The 16,192-nt window shown below is 38.4% G+C and overlaps 1 protein-coding gene across 2 annotated transcripts in view; it reads left to right on the forward strand.

Moving 5' to 3' along the window:
- NOL4 (nucleolar protein 4) overlaps nt 1-16,192 on the forward strand; it is a 387,118-nt gene that overhangs the window by 295,001 nt on the left and 75,925 nt on the right. The window lies entirely within an intron of this gene.

A 16,192-nucleotide genomic window follows, 5' to 3' on the forward strand; every position in this document is an offset into this window, starting at 1 on the left:
TTAATGAGTCAGAATTCTGTTGAGTTTCCAATTCGCAGGCTAATTGCTTATTTAAATAAGTGGTTCTAACTGATCATTGACAATAGTTTTGTAAATTTACCTGATTGTTTATGATGGTGACATGATCGCGTTCGTTCTGAACAAAAGCAAACCACTCTTTAATTGCCTCTAGTCTGCTGCTAAATGTCAGAGGATTATTCTGGGAATGGTGAAAAAGCACAGATTTTGAAAGACTAGAAGGCCATAAAATGGGGATGTAAAATAATAAAAATGTATGTCCTGGGCTTGCTTCTTCATTAATGAGCCACTTACTATACACCCATTAAGTGTCATCTTTCTCTGTCTCTTTTCTAAGGATGCACCCCCATGGGGTGTGGACATGTACATTTTGTGTGCATATGTTTCACTCGGTTTTCTTTTGGTTTATCTGCATCCATCTGCCACCCCTTCTCAGGGCTGGAATGCCTTTCTCTGTTTGCTTTTTCTCTCTGACCTTCTTAATGACCCATAACAAATTACTAAACTGTAATATATAACATTAAATGTTACACATCGAGCTATGCTGTATTCTGGCTTTTAAGTTACTTTTACAACAAGTGATCTGGGGCTTCATATCTTTAATTAAGTTTGGAAGGAGAAGACTAAATTGGTAGTCTAATTTTGTTTTTCCTGTGAGCCGATGAGCTTCTAAGAAAAATAGAAAAAAAAATGTTTTTCCATTCCAGGACTAAAATATGTAAAAATGTTTCAGAATGGCATTATGTAAAAATTTTATGTGTTTATTATCAATAGGGCATGTGCTAATAATTCTAAACAATGCAAAAGATGAAGGTTTTAATTTTTTTAAATGTAATATTTGCCTCAGATATCATATATATTTCGAGTTTGTTAATCATTCTTGACCAACAGTATTTATTCACATACACATGCCCTCAGTGAGACTTTTATCATTATCCTAAGTCTAGAATTTATCTTGCTTGAAACAAGTCAGAGCTCTGTATACCATAGCAAGTAGCAGAGTGATTAAGATGGCGCATTCTGGAGTTGAAGACATCTGGTTTTGATTCTCAGCCCTACCCTTACTAGTTGTGTGCCCTTCAGAAAGCTGTTCCGTTCTCTGTGCCTTGGTTTCTTCATGAGCAAGCTAACAGTAACAGTTCTCATCCTCTAGGGTTGTTGTGAGAATGACAGATTTATGTTAAATACTTAGCCTGGCATATAGTAAGCATCAATAAGTTCAGCCTAGAAAAGATGATTTTAACTGATAATCTGTCATTGCCTTGGCATCAGTAAAACTAGAAAGAAGCACTCATAGGACTTTCTTAGATACAGGAGTTTTGAAGTCAGACTAAGTCTATTCGAGAAAAGATCATAATTCTAGAAACTGGAATGGTAGAATTCTGGGACTGAATGGGCTCTTCTGGGTATTGTCGTGCCATATATCCCACCTAGTCTACACTCTAGAATGGTGCCAGTCATATAAACAGTTATTATGAAAATTAAAGGACTGATTCACATTATGCACTGCTTATGATATCACTCTACAATATCCCCCAAAGCTGCCCGTCCACCAATATCTGGTCCAATTACTTAAACCACTGTTAGCCTAATCTATAAAACGGAGGGCACAAATATTAAATTCATAGATTTATTTTGAGGCTCTAATAAGGCAAGTCCTATGAAAGCATAGCTCCTTTGATTAGTTTATGTGTTGTCGGAGCTCTGCTATGGCACCATTTGCTTGAATACCTAACGTGGTAGGAAAACCCCACCTCTAGTGCTAGAGATCTATTTACTAACACACGTGTTATCAGAGAGCTTCAATCATTTTGACAGTCCTTAAAATGAGATCAAATTTCCTTCCTAGAGCTTCCACCCATAGAAGAAAAACTGCTAGCAATCATGAGGAGACTCTTTTCTTACTACCACCCGGTAGGGACTGGAAGGGCTGGGGACCAACTACCTGTTTCCTTTTTCTGCCCTCCTACATAGTGGCCATTTATGGTAAGGCTCCGTTACCTGAGAATAGGGGCTGTCCAATATCTCTCCCACGTAGGATTGTTCTTTCCAGGCTTTACAAGTGAGTTCAGTGAGTTTGGGAGATATGAAAGAAATGATTTAAAAATTACATTCTATGATTTATTGGAAATCTAATAGGCACTTGGTGGGCTTTTTTTTTTTTTTTTTCCATTTAGTGATTTCAGCAACCCCTATGAGAAGCAGGTATTATTATTCTTATGTCCCTATAAGGAACCCTAGGTTCAGAGAAGAGGGATTATTTGTACAGGGTCACACAGCTACATGAGCAAATCAGACTATGAGTTTATATTATGTGCGGCTGACGCTTGAGATCTCTATACAATCCTATATCTTTCACTGATACATTCACTGAGGGGAAACCCATGTCCTGGAAGAAACTCTTAGGACACGTATCCTTTGTGCCTCTGCTCATAATGTTTTTGACAGTGCACTTTTCTGTTGGAAAACAATCTGTCTTAATCACAAAGGTATTTGCAGTCTTTCATAACTAACAAACCAGGCTTCCCCAGTAAGCAAGTTATTCCAAGCAGGACATTTTTGTCTCAATATCAGCTTGAAAAAGTGCCTCACTTCATCTGGGAAATGGGTTATGTGCTGAGAATCTTGATTTAGTGTTTATTAGTATTTTAAAATAAATAATATATGTTATACATAGATACTTAAAAATATCTAAATTATTTCTGCTTACCATGAATTCTGTAGATTTCATTTGGCATGCCGCACAAAGGCTTCTACCAAGTGATTTTGCACTTCCAAGCCAAGCATGCAGATGGGAGAGCCCTCTCCTCGTTCGATCTAAACCCTCTTTACCCAAGTAGAGATAGCCAGGATTCTTTTGGGTGTTGGCAATAAGATCATTCTTTTCTGCACCCATTCTTAACCCAACTCACAATTTGTTGAGTTTGCTGGTGACTCAAAGATTCTTTATCATGCCCCTGCCGTTCTGTAGGTGCATGAAAGTTCAAGAACTGGACAGTTAAATTTGGATTCTGTTAAGCCCCATTCTGCGTGCTTGCTGCCAGTGGTTGGCCACATGGAGAGCGATAATTATGTATGTCCTTCAGACTTTATGAAGCTTGATGAATTAATTGGATTTTATAAAGCTGTTTGAGCTATGAACATGAAAGGTATTATGGATGTGTTAAATACTTTATTTCATATGCCCACCTTGCACCACAGTCCAAATGAGCCTTGTTATTATGCAGCCTGAGCCCTGGAGCAAGCCAGTGGCAAGGACAGGAGCCTCCTGTTTTATCAGGAGTCAGATTTCACAGAACTGAGGTCAACACTCAGTGCTTGCTTGCTGGGGATCAGCATTCCTTTTCTTTTAACGTGAAAATCTGGAATTTTTATGGCGTCTGGGAAGTTCTTCCTCACTCTTGACAATTCAAAAAAAATTTTCAAAAGGGCAAAATCAGACTTCACTTTTCTGTGACATAGCTTGAATTAAAAGATTCTCTTTTTCTCTAGCTTTATTTCATTACTCTTTCCTTAAAAAGATTTTTCAGTGCTCTTGGTTACAATTCATCTAGATGGAGAGACAAAGGCAGCAAGTGAGAGATAAGAACGAGCTACTTGCCAGTGATTTGTTTCCCATTGGTGTGTACTATTTTGCTGTTTTTAAGGGATGCTATATCTTTTATTCCTGGCTTACTGACTGATAAACTTAGGGAGGTTCTGAATGATGTGAGTTTCTTTGGTTTCTTTTCTCTATCCCCAGTTCTTTGAATTAAATTTGTTTGGGGTCACATAGAGCCAAGGGTCAAGGGCTTCCCCGGCATCAGTGCGACAGATACAGCCCTCGTGAAGGACGACGCAGTAAGAGGGCAAGATGACAGTTTTTGCGGTGACTGGGACAGATGGGAAATCAATGGTAGGCTGTGATGTGACCTCTTTGACTCTTTCGAAAAGAACATGAAGGGGGAAGGAGAAATGGCATGTTAGTTCCTTGTGACATAATAAAAGGTGAGAAATCAAGGGAAAAAATACTGAAAACTGGTGTTTTGCAAAGTTAAAAAAGAAAATCACTGCTAGTAAACTGGCATGAAACCACAGCCAGGACCTAAAAATATTCGGTAAGCCCAGCATTCCCGGTACTCGGTTTTCTTGAGCAGTGGTGAATGCCTTGCAACCTGCATGAATTCATGATTCTTCCCATGTCCTGTGAGGGTACTAATGAGTGGGCATGTTATTGAATGTAAATGTAGATACAAAGGTTTAAAATAGAGCCGTGTAAGCATGGTGGTGATTTTCATACAGACTTTGTATTTTGTCAAGGGCATTTTTGAAAACTAGCCAAAACACGCTGGTCAAGACATAGTTTTCAAGACAGGCGGCTTTTCTATCATATTTCGTTCTGCGCTGTCATATGTCCTTTTGATACCACTTATAAGCTTTAACAAATGCACAACTGAAAACAACTTTTTCAATAGGATTCTAATGCTTCAATTGAAACAATGTGCTACTAACTGAGATGTGTCTTGAAACCTCTTTCTGTGCCCTTCCAGCCCACACCCCTGGGCTCCCATTCTCAATCATTCTCAACTCTATTCTACTCCCAGAATTTTTCTCTCTTGTATGTAATATTTTAGGAGAAACCTGGCATCTTTGAATCTTTCAACCTATGTTTCAGCATGGCCCTTTCATCCAAAGGAAAAAATATGCTCTGTAAGAACAGCAAAGTACCATAGACAGCAGTTCTTGGATCACATCATATTAACATTGTAACATGTGTAATTTAAAGCTACTTAGATAGAATAAACTTCCCAGGTCATCTCACTATATGGGGCCTTAGTCTCCCCATTGTTAATAATATTAATAACAGCATCAGAAGTACTTATGGACACAGTAGCTTGTGAGGTGTTTCGTAAGCCCATTTTATGTCATTGTCATGGCTTTCAATGAAGTGGGGAAACTGAGGCTTCAGCAAGGTAACTTCTCCCCAGGGTGCCGAGTTGCTCAGGCTGGAGCCCCGCTTTGATCCAAGTCTCGTGCTTTTTAAAGTCACTCGTTCCATGTAAAATCACCAAAGCAGCAGCAGCTACCACTGTCGTCTGGTGTGTGTGTGTGGTGGCAGCTCACAGCATTCGGTGACGTGTACTTTCCAAATGGTGATAAACTCTTGGTAAATTTCCAAATGAGACGTAGTACAGTATCGCCTTGATTTACATAGTAATGCTCTGCCTGAAACAATTCAATATATATTTAAAAGCATGCATAAAGACTTCGTGTTTACACCTAAAGTAAACTTTTAGGCTCAGATAATCTTATATTAGGTTTTCACCTAAAAAATATCCAGCAGGACTTTTGAAAACTGGCATGGGAACAGAGACAGTTCTTAGTCATTTGAGACTGCCCGGAGCATGTCGGAGCTTCCAGCAGTAAACTGGCCCCCCACCCACCTCATGCCTGTGTCACCTGCTATATATTTTCCAAATGTCCCCTGTGAGTGGTTGGTAGCACTCTCTTTAGGTAACACTGCTATGGACAGACTAGGATTTGAATAGGAACGGGAATCCTCAATTCTCAGATCCATTCCTTGATAGAGAACTCATAACTCTGTTACTCCCACTTGAAGAGACTGACCTTGAGCTTCAAAACCCACAAATTTTCCATAGGCTTTGCATTGATCATATTCAATGAATTTTCCCTCCATCCTTTTCTCCTTCCTTTTACTTTTTGTTTTTATATTCACTGGAACCTAGAGATAAAACTTGCATGCTATCAGATAAAAATAACTTAACCGGGTCCTTTGATTTAATGTTATGTCCTTGCAAGGAGGACGCAATTAAGTATCAATGGCCGTATCAGTTATGCCCTCAGTCAAGAAACTAAGCCACATGTGATTTCGAATTCCAGTTTTATTCTTGAAGTACAGTTCCATTTTGTATTCATCATTCAACTATTTTAAACTCTCTCCCAAAATTACATTTCTATTCTTTCTAATTTTGAAGTCACCATTATGTTAGATATTTATAACAGGGATGCCACAGCATCCAACACTTTGTTACAAATAGAAATCCACAAAAAGATAAGGCTCCGTGGTCTTCAGAAATGTATGTTTCATCAGTTTTCATCATCCATAAATACGCTGTTTGCATGCTCACCATTGGAGGGCATGACTTGGCAGCTCTTCTCTTTCTCTGATGGTTACACACTGAACTATCTGCTTACTCACATCGTCTCTAAAATGCCTGGCTATCTGTAGTAAGTTATCACATTCTAAAGGAATCGAGATTTTCCTCTATAGGAAATAGCTAACCCAGTGCATATCAACCAGGACCTTAAATTCATGAACACCAAAGAATAGACCGAATAGTAAACCAACCCAGAGAAACCTGATTACAATTAGCAATAATTGCGCCTCGGATAAACCTCATGGGCTACCATACACCACTGTGCGAAGCTGAGAAACTTGATTACCGACATTGTCACCACGGCAAACCTACCATCATACTTCTGTTAGACCAGAACAGACTCTGGGAATGGGTATAATCACATTTTTAAATAATAAAAATATGGAAATATTATATGTTCCATTGTATTTTTGTAAAAATACAAAAGTTTTATATGTATGAAAACTAAGAAAAGTAAAGATATATACCAAAATAAAATGTTTTACAGTTACATAAAATATCCTTATGGATAAATATAATGCATTTTCACCATTCCAATTCCCAAGTTTGAGCTTATTGTACACAATATATAATATTTGAGAAACAGGGTTAAAATAGTTTTCCTAGAATTTTTATTTGCTCTGTGCAGAAGAATACTTGATCTGAATTCTGTTGATATTTTGTGAGCAAAATAATTGCTTTATGAGTTTGTATTCTTTCAGCATTAGTTAATGTGGCTGGGCTTTGAATGTGAATTAATTCCAACTTGAGTTTTTGCAAGATATCTTTTTTAATGGATATTAAAAGTTTAAACCTTTTTCCATGATTTTTTTTAACTTCTCTGGGTAGTTCCCTAAATGTTTAATTTATCTCTATCAGCAAAGAACATGATTAATTGTAGAAAATTACTTGTAAATAAGCCCTAAAGTGGTTTGCTTATTTAGCAAATATTCATCATATGGAAGATATTTTGCTATGTACAGAGGCCATTAAACAAATAAGGAGAGGGGAGCCTCTCTTTAGCAAGTGAATTTACTTGGTTCTTCGCAGATATGAATTTCCTCGTTTCTGGCAATATTGCTGCTGAGTGGGTATCCTTATTCTCACTTTACAGATGGATAAGACATAATATTTTTCCTCAAGAAACTCACATTCCATTAAAGATAAGTGAAATTAGCATGGTAAATGAAATTCTAAGGGTATGATCAGATTGTTGTGAGAGCCAGGGGACAGTGCTCCTAATTCTGCCTACGAAACCCGAGAGGGCTTCCCAGAGGAGGCACTGTTAGATTTGGACCTTGGGAAGTAAAGATTTTGACAGACAAAAAAGCTAGAGGATGATATTCCAGACACATGGAGCATTTCCACGCATGAAAGCTTCTCGACTGTTAAAAACCACAGTCTCCTGTGAGGGAAACAAGATTCTTGGGAAGAAATAAAAGGAGAGGGGATTAGACATGAAAGTTTAAACTAGATTGTGCTGGTGCTTTCTATGGTGTTATGCAACTCCAAATACATGCCAGAGAGGAGTGAGAAGGAGAGTGAAATGTCTTATTTTTAGGAAGCTTCAAAAGCCTATGGACAAGTGTTGATGAGACACTGGGGCAAAGGTGGGGTCCTGATTCAGTAAGGAATTACTCTCCTTACCACCTGTCATTTCAAACTTGCTATTTAAATGAGATGATATGTAAAGCTGAGCCTATGCCAAAAAGTGATTATGAAGATAAATCTGCTACAAAATAACCTGTATGGTTACAGGGCATTTCTATGTTAAACACGAGAGTCTTGGGAACGCCTTCTCCACGCCACAACATTGACTCAGCCAATTAGGAATCGAAGTTTAATGTTTTCCTATAGTTTTAGCTTATGGAATTATATGCAAAGATTATTATTCTGTCTTAAAAGTCTTTTAATCTTTTTCTATCTTCTTATGATGTCTCAAAAAACCGACATTACGGTTTTCATCCATCAATGATTTTTTTTCTTAAATTGGTAATATGGTTACTTCACATAAAATTTTTCCTTAGTGTACATATTTTCCTTATATACTGGTGTATCAATTTGTATCTGTGTAGTGATGCATAGAACATCGTTTTGCTGGCCCCTCATAATACTGTGAAGCATGTAGATCAAATGGTCTCCTTCTTCTGTGGACGGGGAATACGAAGCTGAAAAACCTTTATTCCTTTTGGGTGATATCTATGGTGTTGTCTTTTTTTTTTTTTTTATTCCACTTTACTATTTAATTTTCTGGCTTCATTGAGAATTCTCCCACGTTCTTATAGAAATGATTTCTTTCTAAATTTTTAGGTACATCTTTGGCTTAGGATGTTATTAGTTTCTGGATAAATGTCAGGATATGAGTAGGTGGTTTGAATTCAGACAGAGAAATTCACATAATATGTTTATACACTTTTTAGTGCCAAAGTCAGAGGAACATATGGTTTACTGAGCTCTCCATGAATACAGCATTTATGTTAATATTTATTTTAAAATGGATTATTTTTATGCTTAGTAGATAAATGAAAAGTCTGACATATTCTGCTTATGCCAAACGTATTCATTTTTATAATTTATTTCTCATAATCTATTCATTGCTTGTCTTGTCTTTTCTCTTCAACCGCTTTAAAACCCATTAGTTACCCTGAAACAACAATATTGTGTGTATTGGCGAAATATAGCTATAGTCACAAATTTAATATGAAATTAGATAATGTAATAACCTGACAAAATTGGACTATGCTTCCTAAAGAGATTTATGATGTTTGACATGACTCACGTGGTAAATACAGTGAGACCAGGCCCTTGAGGGGCCACATTTTTCTCTCAACACTTTGGGAAAGTGGGGTTTCTGCAGAGCTGTGTATATTGGGTTGCTGAATATTACCTTCATTACAAATGATTTTACTTTTGTTTCTCATTTCATTTCATTTATTTTACTTTCATTTCATTTCATTCTAAACTTTCAGGGCATCTTCATTTCATGAAAGAAGTCTTCTGATCATAATTTTTAACCATGGGCTTAGTCATTAATCTTTACTAAGGATTGGGCAGTTCTGATATTACAGCCTCAGCTACAAGCATAGGTACTGCAGAAGAGGTGATATCACAGGCGATCCCATGAAGTCTGTCGTAGAGAAAACCCCCAAGGCAGGTCAGCCTGCTATCTTGGTCGTTTTCCTCTTTCTCATAATGGTGAAAAGAGCCTGGATTTCTGATAGGCTTGCCAGCGAAGTTGATCATTATTGATCAGTTTCGCTCAAATGGATCAATCTTATAAATTTCTCACCCTCAGGAAGAAACCCACTGTGCTGTCCATGTTCTTTGCCTTGTCAACATTATTTTTTAAATTATTATTGTTATTATTTGCTTTAACAACCCAACAGCTTCTAGATGTCTCTAGGACATGTCTGTATTTTTTCTCATGTACACCCTGTTGATGGGATATATGAAAGACTGCCTCTCACTGTTTTAGGAGTTTATGCAAACTTATTTTCTAGGAGCCCTTACCCACGATCTTTCATCAGGAGAAAAATGATTCTTATATAGACCAAAAACCAAGTTCTATTTCTTTCTAAGTTCTGTTTAGTGTTTTGGCTTGAATACAAACAAGATCAAAATAACACTTTATGATACGATTAGGTTGAAAGCCCAGTGATCTTCCTACATTAAGCTCAAACTTCTCATTAAATCACTTCTCTAGTAACATTCCTGTTTTTATTTTTCTTGGTTTTGGTGCTGATTTTGATACATAAGAAACATAATAGCGCAGTCTGGTCCTGATACTCAAGGACACGCAGAGAACTTCAACCCATGGGGGTGCCTGGGTGGCTCAGGCAGTTAAGTGTCTGCCTTCTGCTCAGGTCATGATCTCAGGGCCCTGGGATGAGTGGGCCTCCCTGCTCAGCGCTTCTCCCTTTCCTTCTACCTGCGGCTACCCCACCCTCCACCCCCACTTAGGCACTCTCTCCTCTGTCAAATAAATAAATGAAAATCTTAAAAAAGAACTCCAGAACATGGCATGAACAGTCACCTTTTTCATATCTGACGTTTGTGTTTCGTCTCCTCCAAAATCCCCTATGAACATTTAAGTGAGATTTAATAGAAGTCTTGTTCTGAGTTCTGGAAAGAGGGCAGAGAGCAAAGGTACAAAAAGATCATAGCTGTTTAACTATAAACTTAAGTAATAAAATAGGTAGATGTAAGTGAAAAGTTTATCTGAATCCCAAAGTCATTGCGATTTGCATCAAAAAACAGCAATTAAAGTGAAGCTTTTTCCTATGCCATTGTCTTTCCTATTGGTTACTTATCCTGTTTGATTACTTTCAGGCGAGGGAATCTGAGAAGTAGGTGGGCTTTCATTCAAGCTTTAGGAAACAGAGTCGGAGAGTGAGAAGCAGTGGGATGTCTTAAATACATGTGGCATCTACGCAGTCACTATACTTGGGATTGCTAATATACAACTTTACAGAAGAAGAGCCTCTTTTTCAAGTTATTAAATTTTCATTTTTACTGTGGGACATATTAGACTCACTTAAAAAAGTTAGAGCTCCAGAGAACCTTGCAGACCACTTAGTTCAATAAATTTATTGTATAAAAGAAGCAGGCCTGGAAGAATTAATTTTATTTTAGATTTTCTTTTCTTCCTCTCTTCCATCTCTCTTCCTTTCTTCAGTGATTTTTCCATAGTTCTCTAGTGTGGAATTTCTCTTTAAAAAGAAAAAGACCAATACAGTGAAAAGAGTTTAGCTCCTTTTTTATTTCAGGGTAATGTTCTAAGTAATGAAAATCAGAATGCTTCATAAATTTCAGCTCTTAATGCCATCATATATTCATAACATGCAAGAATTTGAATCCTACTTTAGGTGGGAAACTCAGAAGGTCACATTAGTTTAATTTGATTGCGTTTGTCTCTCCTTTATGATTGCCTATGAAACAAGTTTGAAAAGTCCAATGAAGCTGTCAAATTTGTACGTCTCCATGTGTGTGAGGAACGTTTCCTTTCTAGGGAACTGCCTAGTTATTAGTGTATTTTCCTTAATTCTTTATAAAGGATCCACATGTGAGGTTCTTAAAATACGGAATCTTTTCTGAAGCTTTTTACATTAATTTCTTAAATTACTCTTTGATAATTCTTCTTCTAAGATCAAAATTTATTGAAACCATTTCAAATATCCAGATTCAGGTTTAAATTCCAAGTTGTTTAACATGCCAACTATCATCCTCCTTCTATTTGGGAACTAAACCAGGACGTGTATGAGAACAACATCACACATAATTCTACTCATGTTTGTGTGTTCTCTTATACCTTCGTGTTGAATTCACATAAACTTTCTCATTTAATTTTTCCCTACACCTCAGTGAAGTATATACATCATTACTATTATTCGTGACTCAAAATCACAGAAGTGCAGCCCCTCATTGTTACTCCTGTTTTCTTTTTAGCTTCATGAGATTTTGAGGATTTAGAGGTCTGTGAAAGCAGGGCAGGATTCGTCATCCTCTAAACACACTCTAAATTTTTCCACCTACGTGTCTTTGCCCAGCTTGTTCGTCCTCTCCAGTTCCACTGCCATGCTTGTCTGTCCCCATCTCAGAGCGCATCTGTTTAAGGAGCACCTTCTGGATCCAATGAGCCCACAACACGAAGTCCTTTCCTCTATGTAGTAACAACTCTCAGCACTGCTCGGTTATATACCCGCCTAACGTTGCAATGGCTTCCAGATGTCTTTTGCAATATTGACTCTACAGTTGGGGATCACTCTGTAGGATTAAAACAGCTTTGGCTTTTCATCATTTTGAGCCTCAAAGATATACCTAGTGATATGCTGGGATGAGATTTTGCACTAAATAGATATCCATATGTGGCTTGATGTAGCATGGCGAAAAGTTCGGTTTTAGGGAAGGAAAGAGCCTTTTAATGAGATGCCTTCTAACACAGTAAGGATGCTGAGGCCTGACAATGGTAACAGGTAGTCAGAGAGAGCAGTACTCATTGGAATTAATACTGCAATTTAAAATGTTGACTGACATCCCAGTACACATAGTTTTAGCACCAAATGGGGAAAATTAAAAAAAATACTCTTGAAAATTTTTTCCAAGCATATAAGCTGGGGAGAGGGTAGAGAAATGTCTCAACGTTTAGTCTTTGGGCACTGTTGCTTTTACTTGTTCAGTGAGAAAAAGAAGGCAGCTCGTAGGTTTCTGACAAAGCAATTATAGCAAGACACAGATGCTGGGAGCTGACCTGACATTTGCCCCCGGATAGTTGTCATAGCAGCAGGCTGAATAGAACAGCTTGCTGCCAGTGCTGCTGTGGGCTCTGCAGGAAGTCCCGCCCTGGATGGACCACATTAAAACAATATTAGCAGTGGCCATCTTTCTCCTGTATTTGGTGCTTATCTAATTTTTAAGTACTCATTTCCTAGGAAGTCCACGTGTAAAAGCAATGACAACCACAGGCCGTGGGGTGATTTGCAGAGCCATCCACCATAAGTAGATCCCATGAATCTAGGGTATTGTTCCCTGGGGAGAAGGTATTTCAAAGTGTTGTTAACAAAAGAAAGGTTTGGAAGCTAAACTGGATGTAGCCTTTTAAAAAAATTTTTTCCAAGCTCTGCATGCTGTGTCCATACTCAGCAAATTTTGGTCCTTATTTACTCTTTGATGACTCACAAATACACGCATGCACCCCTTCATCTTTGTCTTATACATAAAAGATAGCCACCTCAAGTTGTGTATAAAAGATGGAAACATATAAATATAACTACATAAAGGAGTGGGTATCTCAATATGTTAAAAAGAAGGCTTCGGGGCGCCTGGGTGGCGCAGTCGTTGGGAGTCTGCCTTCGGCTCAGGGCGTGATCCCGGCGTTCTGGGATCGAGCCCCACATCAGGCTTCTCCGCTGGGAGCCTGCTTCTTCCTCTCCCACTCCCCCTGCTTGTGCTCCCTCTCTCGCTGGCTGTCTCTCTCTGTCGAATGAACAAATGAATGAATGAATGGATTTAAAAAAAGGCTTCAGGATTGTTTAGTGGGGTGCTCATTTGAGTTTTGGAAATGTGACTTTTGGTTTAGTAGGCTAGAGTTGGCTTTAATGTGGACATGTCTTTCGAAACAGAGTCTTAATAGTAATGTTAAGTGTATATCATTAGACAATCGTATTTTATAAATAGTTATAATTGTTAATGCATGCATAATTTTGAAACACTCAGATAAACTACTGATAACTATGCAATTTTCAGCAAAAAAAAGGATTTCTAGTCCAATGATAACTAAGATCGATGATAGTCTTGGATTATTCTACCTAAACAAAAAACAATGAAAATCCTAATCCCTTGTATGATCAGTGAGAGCCTGTATATTCTACACCATGACCTAAAAATTTCCTAAATATTTTCTAAACCATGGCTTTAAGCAATTATGGAATAGACATCATAAAAAGATCATAAAAATTTAGAATAACCACAACTAAGACAGTGCTTTTTTTCTCTTTTTTCTCAGTCAATGTATATTTCCACCATGAGGAGGAATTTTAAAAATTGCATTTTTTCACTCAATTTTTTGATCCAATAAAAATCTAAGCAATGTTATTGACTAAAGAAAGATAGAAATATAATCTGAACGGTACTATTTTGCTTTTGCTTACAGCTTGAGAAAAAATGAATATAATATATTGACTCTATAGTAATTTCAAACCAGCATTTCAGAAATTACAAAAGAATGCATGCACAAGAAGCTGAAAAGAATATACACTAAATTGACGATTTAGAGTCAAAATTGCATTTTGTTTCTGTTATGAATCAGGTTGGAAATTGGAGGAGTTTTCCAAAAAAGCTTGGAAGTGCAATTTCTTTGGACACAAAATAGGCATTAAAATATAGTTTATTATAATGAACCAACCTTTAAGAATGTATTTAAAAGCATAAAATATATTCACCTCAATGGCACAAAAATTGAAGATATATCTAATCTAATCCAAGTCCATATACTATATATGAAGAGAGACTCTTCTCTATTATTCCCCTGGGGAAGAGTTAAGTGACATTTGTCTGCTGTCGCAGGCCCTGAGGTAGTGACAGAAGGTCTCTGTAGGGTAGCCTGCAAGACTAGGTGCTAGATATGAAAGTATCCAAGGAGTCCATGTTCAGAGATGAGGAAACCTGATGAACTTTTTTTTTCCTCAGAGAGAACTTGAATTAGAAATTGTCAAAGCATTTAATTCATTAAGTACTTGGTAAAACACCAGACCAAAAGCTTAACTTTATTTTTAAGTTTAGAAGTGACCCGAGAGAGGGATCTGACATTCAGTGACTGTTGAAAGCAAATGGAAGATGGTGCCGAGAATTGGGAGATCGAGCACCTAGAAATCTCCTGCTTGAAAGTGTTAGAAAATGTAGTCAGAGATGGTTTGAGCAAAAGGGAATTGATAAGCTCAGGCAACTCAAAATTCTAGCAATAGGGTCAGCTTTATATGGGGTTGACTATCTTTAGATAAATAGGATCTCCCTGAGATCTCTGCTCCATCTTTGTTGTTTCTATTCTCAGATGGGTTATTCCTCATGGTAGCGATATGGCTGCAGTAGCTCCAGTTTTTTCCATCTTCCCACGCACTGTGATTGGGTTACATATGCATCCCGGGAGCACATGCTGAGGCCCGGAGAACAGAATAATGCATAGGTTGCTTGTTCAGTTTTGGATCCATGGGCGCAGTCAGCTCTGCAAAGCACATGGAATAAAAGCAGGAGAGCAAAAATCAGAAGCAGTTTCTAAAAGGGGGAGGGGAGAAGATAAATGCTGAAAAGCCAAAGAAAAACAATATTCTCTAGAGTGAGCTGTGTTAGCTTCCTAGGATTGCCATCCCAAAGTACTACTGACCTGGTGGCTTAAATCAACAGAAATTTATTTTCTCACATATGTGGGGGCTGGAAGTCCAAAATCAAGGTATTGCAAGGGCCACATTCCCTTCAAAGTGTCTAGAGGAGGATCCTTCTTTTCCTCTTCCAGCTTCTGGTAACCCCAGGCATCCCTTGGCTTGTGGTAGGAATCACCGTCTCTATCTTCATAGGGGCATCTCTCTTCTGTGTCTGCATCTGTTCTTTTCTCATAAAGCACCAGTCATATCGGATCAGGTCCCATCCTACTACAGTCTAGTCTCAACGAGATTACACCTGCAAAGACCCGATTTCCAAATAAGGTCACATTTGCAGGTAACAGGGGTTAGGGTTCAACATATGTTGTTTTGTTTTATTTTGTTTTGTTTAAAGATTTTATTTATTTATTTATTTGACAGAGAGAGCACAAGCAGGGGGACTGGAAGGCAGAGGGAGAGGGAGAAGTAGGCCCCATGCTGAGCCAGGGAGCCTGATGTGGGACACGATCCCAGGACCCTGGGATCATGACCTGAACTGAAGGCAGAGACTTAACCGACTCAGCCACCAGGCGCCCCTCAGCATCTGTTTTTGTGGGGCACAATTCAACCTGTGACAGTCCACCCTCTGCGCTCCTCACCAAATTCATGTCTTTTCCACTTTCAAAATGCAGTCACCCATCCCAACTTTATCAGATGTCTTAACCCATTCCAGGATCAATCCTAAGTCCAAAATCTCCCCTAAATATAATAAATTCAACAAGTTTCAAATCTTCTAAATCATCCAAATCTGGTATGGGTGAAACTCTGAGTATGGTCCATCCTGGGGCAAAACTCATCTCCTCCTGTAGACCTGGGAAACCTGGAAAATAAGTTAGATGCTCCCGAAATACAATGATGGGGCAGGCGTAGCATACACATTCCCATCCCAAGAGGGAGGGATGGGAAAGGAAAAAGGGTTCACAGATCTTGAGTAAGTCCAAAACCCAGCAGGCTAAATTCCATTTTATTCCCGGGCCTAAGAATAGCGGTCTGTGGTGCCGGCTCTGTCCTCCCTGCCCAGCCGGGCAACAGCCCCAGGCCCCTGCACTCATAGCCCAGGGATGTCTGGTAGGCTGGCTTCGTCAGCTCCGCCGTCTCTCTCTGGTCTCTGCAGCTTTCCTTTGCCCT

This window comes from Ursus arctos, unplaced genomic scaffold, assembly GCF_023065955.2.
Source record: "Ursus arctos isolate Adak ecotype North America unplaced genomic scaffold, UrsArc2.0 scaffold_17, whole genome shotgun sequence".
Lineage (NCBI taxonomy): Eukaryota > Metazoa > Chordata > Mammalia > Carnivora > Ursidae > Ursus > Ursus arctos.